Genomic DNA, 15,443 nt, shown 5'->3' on the forward strand with positions numbered 1-15,443 from the left:
AAGATCATCTGACCAAAAGGCAATATCTGTACCCAGAAACCAAAGCAATATGGGTTTCTTTATATATTTGCATATGGACACTTTCCCTCCATAGAGGTATGGAAAAAAAAAATATTTGCTGCCAATACAGCAGTTTGAAAATCTTAGAGATATAAACCTCTGAGGCCTAGTATTTACCAGTAGCAGGAATTTTATGTTTCCAAATTGAAGATAAAAAGATATATTTTTCACTAAGTTTAATTTCATCTCAGTTAAACCCAGGGCTGTGGAGTCAGTTATAAGTTATAACCGACCAGAGACATTTTCAATATACTGACCCCATTCAGCAAAGATTTACTGAAACTCCGACTCCACAGCCCTGTTTTAAAGCTCCATTCAAATGGATTTTATAAGCTATAAACGATTCCAACTCCAGACATTTTCAATATATCGACTCCATTAAGCAAAAACTTATTAAAAACTCAGACAGCTGCAGAAAGAAAAAACGAGCAGAAATAGAACTTTTTTTTTATCTTCTCTTAGTGTGCTTTTGGTATGTTGCTATTCTGTTTGATTGTTTTCATGTATTCCTTCTTTTCTGTTCAGTTCTAGTTTTGCAAAAAAATGTTCTCGTTCTGCTCGTTTTTTCTTTCTGCAGCTAAAAAGTCGGATGTTGGGCCTCTGAGTTTGGTGAGCCCAATGACTGTATCGCTGCTCTTTAATTGAAATCTGTTTCCGATAGCCTTCTTACTCCTCTCTTACTTGGAATAATCTGAGGTACCGCTTTCTGCTTATTGGCCTATCATTCCAGATTGATTTTGGTAAGTTTTATTTTTACGATTATTTGATGGTAAGTGTTCAATGACATAACATCTGAGCGGCTCCATGTTTTTGAGAAAAATCAACTTGGCTTAAATGAATTACATAAGTCGGTGGGATCAACTGATGATGAATATTCTGATATTTTTATCCAGTCTTTTCCTCCCAGCAATTATATAAATAATGATCAAATCCCCCCTTTTAATCAGTCACAATAATCCCAAATCACGTTTTGGAATTGTCGCGGAGTGCTTAGTAGTTTTGATTTCCTCTCCACTTTCCTTTCTAGTAATCGCATTGGAATTCTAGGACTATGTGGGACATTTCTTAGTGATAGTAATAGTTCTTTATTTGTTATATCTGGATATAGAGTAGTTACTGGAAATGGGGCTACCTGTTCAAAAGTTGGATTTGCGCTGTTTATTAATCAGGATCTCCATGTTCGTGAAATCGCTGATTTCAGTGATTTATACCAAGAGAGGGTATAAATCACGTAATAATACAAGCAGGAAGTCGAAAAGAAAAAAAATAAAATAAAATACAGGATAACGAGTTATAATATTAAAAAGGCCCTTGATAGAATAAGAAAAAAAATACTAGTATGGATCATGAATTACTACGGTTTCCACGAGACATTCATAAAATGGATGAATAGGATAATTGAAAAAATAGTACAGGTAATTTGTGTGAATAGTGATGTTACAGGAAAATTTGAAGCAGAAACTGAAGTGCGCCAATGATGTCCGCTGAGCCTTTTACTGTTTGAAATATATTTTGACCCGTTACTGAAATATCTAGAAAAGGAAACAAATGGCATTATAAAGAAAATGTGGCAATGAAGTTGAACAGTTTTGTAGATGATCTGACAACGTACACAGAAACTGAAGATGTTTTCAAAGCGGCCGTCCAGTATATAGTAGAATATTGTGACATCTTCAAGCTACAGCTCAATAGAAATAAGTGTGTTATGCTATCACTGGGAGACGAAGTAGAAGAGGTGTGTGAGGGGCTCCCGAGAAAGGAAAAAATAAAAATATTGAGTAAGTTTTTTCAAAGAAGTAGGAGCCTAACGGAAAGTGAAAATTGGATAAATACAATATCGAAATTCAAAAATGCCCTTATACAAGGATATGGAAGAGGTCTGACGGTTCACCAGAGAGCCCAGTATGTGAATAGTTATGTTTGCCCAGTTTTATGGTATCTTTCCTTTGTTTCATGACCCAAAAAGACAAATCTAAAACAAATTGTGAGTGCAATTTACCAGTACATATGGAATGAAAAATTTCCACCTAAATTGAAAACAGACAATATGGTTATATATAGAAATCATGAAGGCCCTCAGTTCATACATGTAGAATGTAGGGTGAAAGAAATTTTCATTAGGACAATGTTGGAACAAGTGATGAGGGAAAAAGAATCACCGATAAGTGCTTGCTATGAAACATAAAAAAGAAAAGAAATATCCTCCAAAATATAATCAAACATTCAAAGAGATTTACTAAACAGAAAAATTAGGAATGTCGTTTGAGATAAGTGGGAAAATTGACAAAGTAAAACTTAAGGAATATTATGAAAAAAAGAAGCAGCTTCCTCCACTAAAAATAATTGAAAATGGTAGTTATAGTGAAGAAGAGGTGGATAGAAGTTTTATGCTACTAAAAAGTTGAATGCTGCCGACAAAAGTTAAAGAACACGTGTTTATCTTTATGTATTATATTGTACCCACATAGGAGTCAAAAGTCTAGATTAATATGTGTTGTAGTTCTGGGCTTTGTAAACCGTGCAAGAAAAAACTAGACGCACAATACCAGGTGATGTTTGAGCGGACAAACAAGAAAAACATGTAGCAGAACCGAGGAGTTCATTGGCGACTATTACAGGTAAAAAAGAGGAAGTTTATTTAGAGAAATCTGTATACCTAAAAGTACATGATGAGGCCTATACAAGGACAATAGTGTACGTAGTATCGCTTTTCGTTATTACACGTGGAATCGAAAAGAAAAGCAGAAGGAAGATTATGATGTGATAAATCGTGTGGAAACAGAATGGAAAAGGATAAGGATTATGAAGTGTAAGAAAATTGAGGACGTGTTTGGTATAAAGTAGAAGGGAATAGTTTTTGTGTCTTGGTGGGCAAGGATGTGTTGTTAAAAAAAAAAGGAAAAAATTATAATAATAAAAGTAGAGTTGAGAAAAAATTATAGGGCTTAAGGGTTTAAGGTTTACATTTGTATGATTTTTGTTTTTTTTCATTTTGTGGTAAGGATCTAGGTAGAAGAGTAGAAAAAGGAAGTTTTAATTTTGGTATAAAAAATAAAGGAAACATGGAATATATATTTATGGAATAAGATTAGATTTTAAGTTAAATATTTCAAACTTTTAATGAAGTGTTTGATTTTAGAGTTTGATTAGAATTTTTAGATTATAATAGTTAGCTTCTGGATTTGTTCAGTATTTTTAAGTTTATGTATTAGGTAAGATTTAAATTTAATTGAATAATTAGAATGTATGGGGTTTATTATTTAATATAGTTTTATGGAATATAGAAATAATATAGGAGTTTGTATGGTGTAAGAAAAAAAAAAAAAATATAGAGTTTAGATTTGAAGTATTTGAGACTTAGATTGTAGGGTTTAGATTAGAAGAGTTAGGTTTGAATTAATGGAGTTTATTTTATGAAAAAAAATAGAGTAAATTTTACGGAATCTAGAAATATCATAGGATTTTATGAATTTTAGTTTATAGATTTTAGATTTGGTCATATTTTTAATGATTGTTTGGAATTTATTTTAAACTAGTGGGATTTATTTTATATGTTTAGGGGGATACGATTCACATGGATTGTGAAATACTGGATTTTTGGGGATTTTTTCGAGGATTGTTGTAGCTACCTATAAACACAAGGCCCAGCGAGAGTAGAGTGTGTTGAAATGTGATGTATTAAGAAAAAAATGGTGTTATATTTTTAATTTTTTCTTTTATTTGTGTAAATATAATGAAGTGTTTTAAAGGTTTGTAAGAAAAGTGAATGTAGCCTATTTTAAAGTACAAAAACGTATATGGCTTGTAAATTTGTATTTTAATGTTATATGTTATAGGCCTAATGAATGGGAGCAGCCCCTTGCCGCCGTGGGTAGCTAGAATGAGAATTTTGAAATTGTTGTATGGTAAATTAATGGACGGAGAATCGTATGAATGAAAAAAAAGGTTTTTAGGAAAGAGGTAGATAGAATGTACTAGGAGCGAAAAAATTATGCATGTGAGGACTTATAAAAGTGGAAAGCTATGGAACGTCGAGTAAAGGTAAGACAGATAAGTATTAAAGTGAAGGAATAATAGAGAAATAGGGAGAAATTAGATTACAAATAAGCAAGGAGTCTTAGATAAAAAAAACGAAGAAAGAAAAAGGATTGATTTTTTTTTCTTTCAGGAGTACGAAAAGGAAACGATACCCGGTTTGATTCTATCCATGACGTGAAGTATCACCAACCTATTATTAGGAAAACGAAAATAAAAGAAACGCAGAAAGGAGGACCAAATACCGCTGGATAAAAGAAAGAAAAGAAGAAGAATTTAAGATCTGTATTAGAAAAGGATTTTTTATTTTTTCAATATTATAGTCTATTTTTGATAAAAAAAAAAAAAAAAATACCAAGAGAGGAGTTTGAATTCCTGATTTGTTGAAATTATGTCTGGCTAAGAGAAGCTACTGCTATGCCTTTTTTATCGGCCTCCGGGATCAAGCGCCTCGAGTTTTATTGGTAAGTTGAATGATCTTACGCAACGGCTTACATTTAGGAACCAGAAAATAGTATTTATGGGAGATTTTAACATAGACTTAGCACTGGTGAATTCGGAGTCCCAAGCCTCAAGATCTCCGCCTGTGGATTTACTGACTACTAGTTTTTCTGCAGGTTTAGTTCCAACAGTAAGAATACCAAGCCGTATTGGTGAACAGTCTGCTTCAGTTATAGATAATATATTTACGTATTTCAGTCTGCATTCGAGTTACATCATCCTAACTGATGCTTCAGATCCCTTTATCCTATTTGGTGAATTTTTTATTAACCGTGGGAAATCAAATACGAATATAAAAGTAAGAAGGACTATTGATAATAATTCTATAAGAAACTTGAGAGCCACATTAGCTTGTACCAAATGGAACTCAGTTTATGATGAAATGGACTCAGATGCAATGGTTGCTCTATTTGTTGAGAAATTCTCGTCTGCTCTTGACTGTGCCTGTCCTTTTTCAAAAAGGTGCTCTGGTAGGTATACGACACCAAAAAAGCCATGGATCACGCAAGGATTACTTACCAGTATTGAGCACAAAAATATGCTGTACAGGTAATATATTGATAATCATGATGATTTGGTACCGAAATCAAAAGCTATAAAAACACTTTGACATCCCTGCTTAGGGAATCTAAACAGGCACACTGTCATGAACAGTTTTATAAATCTGAAGGATCGCCAAAGAAGACATGGGCTCTAATAAATAAATGCATAAATAAGCAAATAACCAACGCATTCCATGAGACCATGATAGAGCTAGATAAAATACTTTCAGCAACGCAACAGGAAGTAGCCAACATGCTCAACGACGTATTTGCAGGCATTGGAGAAGCAACCATAGAGAAAGCTTATGACCGGTCAACTCTCTGCAGAGATAATTAAAAGAAATACATACCTTTGTCATCTATCTCCTCTATGTTTCTGTTACATGTCTCTGATGACGAACTCCTGAAGATTGTGCAAGCCATGAAAAACGGTCACTCCGAAGGTCCAGATGGGTCGTCAACTTACCTCATCAAGAAGACCATGGATTTCTATGTCAGCACTATCGCCCATGTCATCAATTCTTGCTTTAAGGACGGAATCTTTCACACTGTTTTCAAGTCGGCGAGGGTTATACCCCTCCACAAAGTTAGCGACCCCAAGCAGCCTTCGAACTACCACCCTATCTCCAACCTCTCTGGTTTTTCGAAAATTATGGAGCGTTGTATCTAAAACAGAGTGATGAATTATCTGACCAAGTCTAAGTTGTTTAACATGCATTACTTTGGATTCAAACTAGGATTCTCTACCGAGTACGCTATACTGACTGTGCTGTAATTTCCAAATTCTGCAGTTGATCAGCATGAAATATCAGCTGCAATATTTGTGCATTGGAAGAAAGCATTTGATACGATTTGTCATCTGATTATTCTGAGTAAGCTAGACAACTGCGGAATAAGAGGCATTGCTCTCTTACTCATCCAGTAGTGGTAGGGGTCCTACCTTACTGGTAGGAATCAATTTGTGGATGGAAGTACAGTAAGATCGGTAAAAACCCCATGTTCAGGAAAGGTAGGAGTACCGCAAGGTTCAATTCTTGGGCCACTTCTGTTTCTAATATACGTCAATGACCTTATGGACGCAATCGTAGGCGATGGACTTGCTCTACTATTTACTGAGACAAAGCTAATTCCGTCACAGGTACAGATGAATCATCCGTCAAAGAAAACATCTGTCATGGTCTAATGATCTACTGCAGGGGTTTGCTGACAACCGCATTGTTTTAAATTCATCGAAGACCCATTTTATCATCTTTTCTCGACTTTCTCATGCCCTGCCGTCGCTTTCTCAAATATCTGTCCATTTTGAGGGAGAACTTGTTACCATTACTACAAAAGAATTTTGTAAGCACCTAAGTCTTCTAGTTGATGAAAATTTATCTTGGAAGCTTCAGCTAGGAAGGAGTGTAGGGTTACTGTGGTATCTAAAATTTTACCTCCCTTTCCCAGCCCTTAAGTCAGTTTATTATTCTTTAATTCATTCTTAATTTAATTATTGTCCCTTTGTTTATTTAAATACTTTTAAATCTCGAATTAAGCCCCTTCAATGTCTTCAAAATAAAGCCCATCGTACACTAAAAGCACTCCTTCCTTCCCTCTCGGCACTCCCTGATAAATCCCCCACTAAGAGTCTAAATACATTTTTGAACATATTGCCAGTTGATCTCGTCCTTCCAGTCCATTGTGTCCTTTTTAGACTTAAACAAATTAAAGGTACCATTGGCTCTTGAATCTATTAATTTCTCGCTAATTTCTTTTCTTCAGAACAAGCACAGTCATAAGAAGAAGCTCAGCTAAATTGCCTTGCCCTAGAATTCATGCTGAACGATCTAGATTTTCTCCAAAAAATTCAATAATAAAGTTTTGGAACATTTATGAAAATTATTTGGTTCACATTCTTCTATTTCGCTTTCTAAAAATAATTTAAAACTGTATCTAATTGGTAATTATAAAGTTATAGTTGTCGGTACTGGTGTTAATTTGTATTATGGTTATTATTTGATTTGTAGTGTGGGCTGTGAGTTGAATGTGGTGTATAATTTTCTTTTTTATGATGTGTAGTTTTATTGTTTATTATTATTCATTTTTCATTTATTTGACAATATTATTTACTTTTGTCCTCTAAGGGTGCCAATTTTCGAGTATAACTCAGTTTGTAGTCACCCCCTTTAATTATTTTTCTTTTTTGTTGTATAATGTATTATAGTGAGTGTAATTAGTTTGAAAATTAAAAGAAATTGAACTTGAGCTTTTCAGTAAAGCACAAACTATGTTCAGGTCTTGAGAAGGCATGGGGGTTATTAGCCGTAATAATGTTAATTGTTGCTCGTTTTGAGTTTGACTCGGCTATTTTTGTAATTTCTGTTCGTTTTGGGTTTCATTTATTTATTGATATTGATTTGCGGTAGTTTTACTCTTGGAAGATTATTTAACTTTATTTCCGCTCATTTTGCTTCATTTAGCTCTTTACTATTCTTTGAAAAACTTGTTTTGTGGAAAAAGTTTTTTAAACTGATCTATAAAAAAATGGTAAACAATAACTAAAAATCAAATTCTGGATAAGACTGAATCTTTGCTATCGGTTTATAGCAAAATTCTCATCTGACATTGAAACAATTTAAAGTCTACATACCAAGACTAACACAACATACCAATAAGTTGCACATCGAATAAATTCTTAGCAAGAGATATAATCATGTCCAAAATAAAACAAGGAACCTTGTAGTTTTTTTTTCCAAAAGCTTGTCAGACAGTGAGACAGATTCCTCTGATGGATTTGTATCCACTGTTTGCGTTTATTGAGTCATACTGACTTAATAGAAGGTAGGGGAGATGGCCAATAATGGGCCAAAAACATATTTCGTTACCCTTAGTCGAAAGACTGCCAAAAACTAGTATATGCACCGCATAGATACTGCGATACTGTCAGATAGTGCCATGTATCTAAGAAAATTTATTGCCATGCCCAAAACCAAGCAATATATCTTTCGCGTTTTTCAAAGGTTATCCACTGTTCACATTTGTAGATGGCGTTTATTGATCCAAAATATATTTAATTATATTTGGCTGAAATAATACCTTGCACAATTGTATGCATAACATACCCATGGGCGTAGGGAGGGGGCAGGGGTGTCAGCTGCCCCCCCCTAGACCTTCAAATTTACATTAGATATGGCTGAATAAGCAGATGGTTTGGAAAAAGCAGTTGATAAACTCGATCACACTATCGACTGCCCACCCCCTAGACAATGTGCTGCCTAATCCTGCCTACGCCCATGAACATACCCCTACTATAAGTAATTACACCCAATAAGAGCTAGATTCTGCTAGGAGCTTCAAACACCAAGCTAAAAGAAATCGCTGTTAGATTCTGGAACTGCTCTTAGATTCTGAAACCACAGAGACCCTGTGGCTTTGTGTTCCCTAGGGGACACCCCTCCTTTGTGATCTGAAGCATAAGCATCTAAAAGGCCTTTGTTAAAAAGAACAAAATTGCGAAACTATAGAAGGAATAAAAACGAAATTAATGAGAAGGCTTACAGCCTTCCCTCTTCTTAGTCAGGCCATTGCTGCTACTAATGGGCATTTGCTAATATTTTGAATCCCAATCCACTCCTTTAAGTTTTAAACAAGCTAGTTTCATTTTAAACTTGTTTTTATTATCAATTATGGGTTTAAACTACTGATAAAGGGACAAAAACAAAAATTAAAACATTTATTCAGAAATACTATCAGTTGATATACATAATTTGAAATAAAAATTAGATTTTCTTGCTTAAAGAGGCTCAAAATTTAATTCTAGAATTTTGATATAGAAAAAGGGAAAGTATTTCGAAAAAGTTTCATCTAACAACTTTTCTCTCTCTTTTTCGTTCATATTTTGTAAATTGTAAAATTTGTTGCTTTTGAAAAATTTGCCATTTTCAACAAAAATTTAAAGCATAATTTTTTTTAACTTATTTTAAAGTTTATTTTTTTAACCGCAATTTTTTTTAAATACTTTCTTTTTTGAAGCATAATTGGTCTACATTTTAAATTGGCCTGTTGCGATTGTTCTTGCATGACCATAAAATCTATAAACATCATGGCGTTTTTGAGAGCGAAAATTTACAAAAAGAAAACGGTCTATCTTGCTCACACAATACCAAATCACATATTTCGTAGACTTTATTTTCTAGTGTTTAGTTGCGGCTTTTATACAAAAATTAAGTCTGCCAAAATATAAAGTTTTATTTTTAGAATGTTTGGAAATTTAACTGATGCTAGCATTTCGAAACAGACATTGTTCATAATAACTTTAATCTATTTGTAGGTGTTTGTACATTGGCTCTAGGAAAACCCCTAAAACTAATTACAAAACAAACAGGAATAAAAAAAATGGTAATCTGATGTCAACAAGAATGCATGGGACAAAAATTCACAAGCTGTCATGACGTCATATTTTTACTCTTGTCACATCACAATACAAAGTGACAGGTGACGTCATTTTGTTTTTTAAAAAAACTATTTTTCAATTATGACGTCATATAGGGTACTTAAGGTGCGGGCGAACTGGCACTTTAACTCAGATTCAATATAGCAATGTCAAGTACAACATTTAGGAATATGTATGAAACATACAACTGCAAAGACTACGAAAATTTCGGAGACCTAGATAATACTTCAAACTCATGCAACTACGATGGTGGATATGATTCGGAGGAATATTTTACAAATGGGTATAACTACAGATATACATCCCAAGTGAAACCAATTCCACAAACTACAGAAATATTACCTTACAAAAGCAACTACGTTTACAGCATCAAAATGAGAAAATTCAAATCTGATCCAAAGATTATTGACATATACTATATATACTATTGATGTATACATACTTCCCAATAACAAATACTATATATAAACAATGGGCAAATTTTATGAATTAAAGACCTTTCACCAGGGGATGTGTGGTGTAATTTTATATCCGAAGGCATAGTTATTGGGCCTTTCAACTATGCTGAAGAAAATAAAAATTCTCAAAATTTGATTTGACGACTTTGAGGAAAAATGGAGGGGGACTAGTCGCCCTCTAATCTTTTTGGTCATTTAAAAGGACACAAGAACTTTTAATTTCCGTTCGAATGAGCCCTTTCCCGACATTCTAGGACTATTGGTTCGATGCGATCACCCCTGGAACAAACAAAAAAAAATAAACACGCATCTATGATCTTTCTTTTGGCAAAAACAAATCCACATTATTGGACGTGGGAGCTTGAAACTTGTACAAGAGGGTTCTCGGATACGCTTAATTTTATTATGTGATTTATTTTAAGATTCCTTGATTTTAGGGGTGTTTCCCCCCTTGTTCGAAAATCAGGTAAATTTTCTGAGGCTCGTAGCTTTTTATGGGTAACTCTAAACTTAATAAATCTTATATATTTGGAATCAGCACAAGTCAATTCTTTTGATATATATCTATTGATGACAAAATTGCGTATTTTTTTAGCTTCGGTTACCATTGAGCCTTGTCGCTCCTTACTTACAGTTTGTTACCAAAAACTGTTTGATCAAACAAAGCCTCTCTAGTAGATGTCTGAAAAGCAAGAGCTGTGGACTCTATTCCCCTTCCGAGGTAGTCAGGTTTAAAGGCCTATAAGGTACGACAAGGGATTTTCATTCTCATTTTTCTTGTCACCTCTCAATTCTTATAGATCTAATTATTAAAATTGGTTGTTTTTTTTTCAACAGAGCCTTGTTTAGACACAAATTTTTCTTTCAGTGTATGTCCTGATGACGAGCTTTAGGATGTTCTCACTCTACACACACCCCCCCCCCCAACACCCATCCGACATATCCTATGTAGAGGTTGGATTTCGTCCAAATTCTTAAGAGGCACAATGTGGACCTCAGCTCTTATTTCCTATTAAATATGGTTAAGTTCAAACGAATCCTTATCGTGGACATACTGAGAACGTAGATTTAGGCTCCCTTCGCCGTGGAGGAAGGATTGGTACTGGGTCCCAAAAAGACACAACTAGGACACATTATTTTCCGTCAAATTGGGACACCCAAATTTGTCGACCCCCTGTCCCTCCCCCAATAGAGATCGGATTGATGATAGACCCCTAAAACATCGGAATATACTTACTCTTCTTTGCCATAAAGTTTGATTGATAGAAAAATCCCTCCTTATACAAGAGACTTCCTCCTCCAACGCTTCCAACACAGGTCAGATTGTTCCTGGAATCCAAAAAGCTTCACTAGGATTCTGACTCTTAATAACTAACAAGTTTGTTGAGATCCGACAACCTCTTACGGTAGTGTTGACGGTAATTTATTTCAATCTAGTTCCAGGCTAAAACTTTATACATCGATAATTTAAGAAAACTCAGCCAAGATCAAAAACAACTCAATGGCAAAATTCAAAATTTAGAATCTTCAGGTCGACTTTCCCATAATGATTTACTAAGAAGGCTAGAAAAGAAACAGCATCAAGGTTTCATATTATCTAAGAGATAGTTTCATGTTGCACGTAAATATGAAATTAAAAGATCCCGAAGCGGCTTGATCTTGGAGCTAAGATAATTTCCCTTGGTGTCTTTGCTATACTATCTAGTAGACTAAGACAAATTAATGCTAACTTTTGGTTTGGAAAACTAATAGAAATTTCACAAACTTCAGAGAAAGTTATCTACTCTGTTTCATAATGCTCATACGGGGAAAAATTTCAAGTTTCCTATTCTTATCGGTATCGAGCTACGTACCTCTGATCACAAAAAAAAAAAACTTTTGTATTAAATCTGTGAAATCTCTGAAACATATTGTAGATAAAAAGTCTCGGGTAGAAGTAGAAAGTAGAGGCCTTTCACTTAGCTAAAACCAATCTCTCAGAGCTAGAATAGTTTACCTCTAGAATGGTAACGAAACGGCAAATATTATATTAAAATCAATCGATAACATGAGTCTCTAGGAAAGCAGTAGCTCTACTTTGATGACTTATAAGCTGCGGAATATATTGAGACAATGAGACGTTGCCGTAACTGCATCGATTATATACATTTAATTTATCTTCTGCCTTAATCAAACAATAATTCCAGTCAAATATATTCACACAACGTTTACTTGTCTAAACAATGAACATACAAATCGATAAAAAAAAAAAAAAAACATCAACGCTATCGCACAACTTCTTCAGAAAGAAAACTTTTTCTGTAGTTTCGTTTATTTTCATAGACTGAAGCCTAAGTCAAATTTTTAAGGATAAAATAAAAATTACGCACGAAAACGGCACCAGTAACCAGGGCCGTATCCAGGATTTTTTGGTTTTACTAATTTTTGACTTTTTGGGGGGGGGGGGGTTTACTAATTTTTGACTCAGTTTTCGACTAATTTTACTGATTTTTACCTAGGTTTTACTAATTTTCGACTTATTTTCGAGTCGGTCAAAAATTTCGGGGGGGGGGGGTTCAAACCGGGTAACCCGCCCCCCCCCTGGATGCGGCCTTGCCAGTAACGTATCTTGTACATAATTAAATTGAGCTACATTCACCTTTCCATTATTATCTATGTCATTGGCCAATCACGGTATGTGATTGGCCAATCAGAGCGAGAGTGCAAAATTTAAAACTGGAAAACGCGTGAGCTTGGAACAACTGCTTTCCTATCTGTATGACGAGTCAGGCAAAGCATATGTATAGTACTAGTTGTGTAGGATCAAAGCAAGTACCGGTAGTATTATTTGGGAACAAATAGGTGTTCATATAGGTTCTGAAAAACCACTTCCTCCCATTTCACTTTTCCGCTTCTGTGATCCAAAAGCGATGTCAAATCAAGAAAAGGCATACCATTTATAAATCTTGGCTTTTTTCAACAATAAGTGTGCCTAATACCATGCGAATAAAAACAAGGCTATAAAACCATCTGAACACATAAGTATTTTTTTTAGACATGATGAAATAAATACTGACACAACAATTGCTATGTCGGACAAAATAAACAAATTGTAAAGAAGGGAAAACGAGGATATTTCCAACCAGCAAAAAAAAGCATAAATATACGGATATTTTGGTCGAGACCTCAATTCGATCGTCTTCAGTGCACATAATAAAGAGTAAGAAACGGATGAAAGTCGTAAAGACAAAATCAAAATCTAATGTTCTTTGGTTGTTTTTATATTGGGAGGACCCACGAACAATTTGGAGAAGGGTTATTGGAACACAAATCATCAATAGACAAAGCCATGAAGCTACGCGGAAGGTCTAAACTCTTGATTCAGCCTTGGCTCAACACCTTTATGGTAACTCGCACCATTACCTTTATTTAACAACACTTCCATTATTACCCCAAGTTTTGCAAGTTTTCAGGGAGGCAGTTAAAACTAAAAAACATATACCGGTGAAACTTACTCAAGCCCTATTTGTAACGAAGTTATAAATTCCGGTCCTTCATATAGTTGTTATTCGTAAACTCGTATTTCACAAGTGATTCCTGATAATACCAAACCTAGTAAGCGATTAGCGTTCAAAAAATCTTTTTATAGAATGACTTCCCAGGTTGAATAACCGTTCAATATTTACTGCTATTGTTTAGTTACCCTTTCACCGTTGCTTGGAGGTGACCTCTTTAATTTAGTATCTTCTTTTTGAGGTTCGTTTTGTTTTTATTTTCTTTTGGACTTTTTCCGTATATCTGTTTTTTATTTATTTACTTTTGTGCACTGATGCGATTACTGTATATAAATTTACACAGTATAATCAAACTCAGTAATTTTTGGCTACTGCATTATCGGTGAATACAAACAGCTCATGCCATTTAATCTGCCATCAGCGGTCCAGTGTATATTACCCTGGAACATGTATTTTGGCAGAAACTTTCTCAAAATGCCTTTGAAACCAACTCGAGACTTTGAAACCAACTTGTAATTTCTAAAAACATCTAATAATAACAGTACACTACTTATTACCGACTTTTATATTTGTACTGGAATAAGTTAATTTAAAATTAGATTCTTTAAAAGTTAGTGTTACAAAGGTGAAGCAAGTTTCGCGTTCAAGAGAAATCTGACTTGTCTACCCGTGAAAAAATCTAATGTCGTTTATGTTTCTACGTGAAATGTTCTCCGGGCACTTGCATCTCGGTCCGGCTTTGTCTAATGGTTGAGATAGGGAATGATTGTACTGTCTAAATTTATATACAATGGATACGGCCGAGCTGACATCTCGACTGAAATATCTCCACAGCTATCCTTCCTTTTCTCACTGAGTGGTTTTATCCTCGATTTTTCTTCTTCAATTTTTTTTCATTTTGCCATTCTGAAGACAATTTTAGAGTGAAACAGTGTTGCCACCAATCTTCCGAGAAGGGTCATTTAATTTTCTTGTATCTAAACTAAAAATTTCTCCAGTCAAAATCTAATATCTATTCATTTTAGGAATGCATGGATTTCTAAGCTTAAAGGTATATAACCCTGGGTAAATATACATTCTTCCATTCTTCCTTAAATATAATAATTAAATTTACTAACGAAAGCCCATGCATGACGGATGGAAAAACGCCTATAACTGTTCATGCCTAATCCAAACTTTGTACCTAACAAACATAAGCGGCTAAATGGGAACATGGGGTTATGAAAAGGGGAAAAAAACCTTGTGTGTACAAAATAATGGCCAAATGGCATTAAATAGCAGATGCAAATTTAAGATGCTTCCGATTTCTGATTAGAATATTAAACCAGATGCATGAGCTTGCAGCTAAACCAAATAAAATTTAATAGGAAACCCAGCTGCGCGAATCCCACTGTACGAACATCATTTTAACGGACGACAACACTAAATGGATATCCAGATGGCAACACTGGTATCAAGTTCATTTAAGTGTATTTTTGGAAGTATAGTAAGGCTTTCCCGAAATTTTAACAATATGTCTCACAACATATTGTGAACTTTCTTCAGTTGCCCTATTTTTGAATAAGCGTTCAATTCACTAGCAACTTTAACTTAAAAAACGTATTGAATACATTATGAGAGATGCACGACCATAGGGGATCGGTCCAGTAAGATTAGTCCAAAACGCGCCCAACCCCATAAGAAGTTACTTAAATTAAAGCTAAAATCCCAAAAAAAGAACAATTATTATGGTTAGAAATATTATTAGATGGTTAGAAAGGACAAAATTACACAAATAACCCCCCCCCCCTTACTATTTCACTGATCATGTCTCAACTTGTTAAAATGCAAATATGCACTTTCAATAGCTAGGAATTAGGTGATCAATATTGAACAAATATATAAGAAACATCCCCTATAAGCACTGAAACTTAATAATACT

The 15,443-nt window shown here is 34.4% G+C and overlaps 1 protein-coding gene across 1 annotated transcript in view; it reads left to right on the forward strand.

The window, feature by feature from the left end:
- LOC148939488 (uncharacterized) overlaps nucleotides 1-4,406 on the forward strand; it is a 35,709-nt gene extending 31,303 nt beyond the window's left edge. Inside the window, exon 4 of the mRNA XM_089106765.1 lies at nucleotides 4,229-4,406. The gene's annotated coding sequence lies outside the window, so the exon portion shown is untranslated. The remainder of the gene's footprint in view (nucleotides 1-4,228) is intronic.
- The last annotated feature ends 11,037 nt before the right edge of the window (nucleotides 4,407-15,443 follow it).

The sequence above is a fragment of the Artemia sp. Qi Xiang Cuo genome, chromosome 21 (assembly GCF_049724085.1).
Source record: "Artemia sp. Qi Xiang Cuo chromosome 21, ASM4972408v1, whole genome shotgun sequence".
NCBI lineage: Eukaryota > Metazoa > Arthropoda > Branchiopoda > Anostraca > Artemiidae > Artemia > Artemia sp. Qi Xiang Cuo.